This window comes from Pseudomyrmex gracilis, unplaced genomic scaffold, assembly GCF_002006095.1.
Source record: "Pseudomyrmex gracilis isolate BER0280 unplaced genomic scaffold, ASM200609v1 scaffold_2668, whole genome shotgun sequence".
In the NCBI taxonomy this organism is placed as follows: domain Eukaryota; kingdom Metazoa; phylum Arthropoda; class Insecta; order Hymenoptera; family Formicidae; genus Pseudomyrmex; species Pseudomyrmex gracilis.
The window spans coordinates 8,135-9,621 of NW_018023252.1; the positions used below are offsets into that span (position 1 = coordinate 8,135).

General features: G+C 26.9%; 1 pseudogene; it reads right to left on the minus strand.

Annotated features, from left to right (window-relative positions):
* Window positions 1–357: 357 nt before the first annotated feature.
* The window catches only part of LOC109862927, a 2,928-nt pseudogene continuing 1,798 nt past the window's right edge, over window positions 358–1,487 (minus strand).

Consider the following 1,487-nt stretch of genomic DNA (forward strand, 5'->3'; position numbering starts at 1 on the left):
ATCTAATGACCTATATTAATAAAATATTAACAGTTTACAAATATAACAAAAACCTATATAAATTCTTATAAAAATCTAATACAATAAACAAAAGATTAAATTTCAAAAAATTATAAAAATATATTATTATCCCAACAACAATACCAGTTAACCATAATTTTAAGTTAATCATTTTTAATACAATATTTAAATACACATAAGAAATATCACGGAATATAACTCGACACATTAATAACCCAAAAATCACTCTTATAATCAATAAAATAAATATATACAAATTTATTCCTTAGTTACAAGTAGTTATGTATCACAAAGAATAAAAATTAATCCTCCCANGATTCCTAGAGATAGAACTGTTCATGAGTGAATTACATCTGTAGATGTGGTCAGTATTCGAATAGAATAGTTAAAAGAAATAATATAACGGTTGTCAACATCTAATAGACGGAAAGAGGAATTGTTTTCGTTAGTTATGAATGAATCAAATTCTAGATTTATGATATCAGAATATTCATATGACCAGAATCATTGGTGACCTAAGGCTTTAATGGTTATGTTGTTTATTAATATTTCATCTGTAAGGTATAGAATTTTAATGGATGGAATAGCAATAAAAATTAGTGTAATTATAGGAATAATAGTTCATAAGATTTCAATAATGTTTCCTTCTAGAAGAAATCGGTAGGTAAGATTGTTGTATCCAAATGATAATATCAAAAAAATACTTAAAAAAATTAATGTTGTAATAAAAATTAAAATTATTATTCTTGAGTCGTGGAAAAAGATTATTATGTCATAAATGGGGGTATTAGAATTTTGAAGAACCTATGATTCATGTGTTAATTTTTAAAGAAATTTAGATTTCATATATGGTATTTAACACCATAGCACTTTATTCAGCCATATTAAATTACTTTGTTGAAGGAATTTCATTATAACTGTGGAATATAGGTGGGTAGGAGTGTATTCATTCTATAGATGAATTTTGGTAAAATATAGAAATNATTTTTCGTTTGGATGCTAAAGATTCTCAAATAATGAAAGCAAGTAAAATTAGTCTTATAATTGAAATAAGTGAACCTATTGATGAAATGATATTTCATGAAATAAATGTGTCAGGGTAATCTCTGTATCGACGAGGCATTCCTCTAAGTCCTAAGAAATGTTTGGGGAAAAAGATTACCCAGACAGCACACAACATCCATTGGATGTCCAAATTTGGGTCTTATTTAGTCCAAACGTCCATGAACATTATATGTATGTTTTAAAAATGTACATTATTGGACGTACTAACCCAATTAGAACATTTATGTCACATCAATGTTATAACTACTTAACATTTGTTTCCTAAATGTTACTACTATATCACTTGCAATGTTATAGTAGAGCACATGGAGGGTTAAATGTCCGCCTCAAAGTTCCTCAGGTGTGACGTCTCATAAATGTATAATAGTTACCAAAGATTTACGTAACACTATGGAACTATG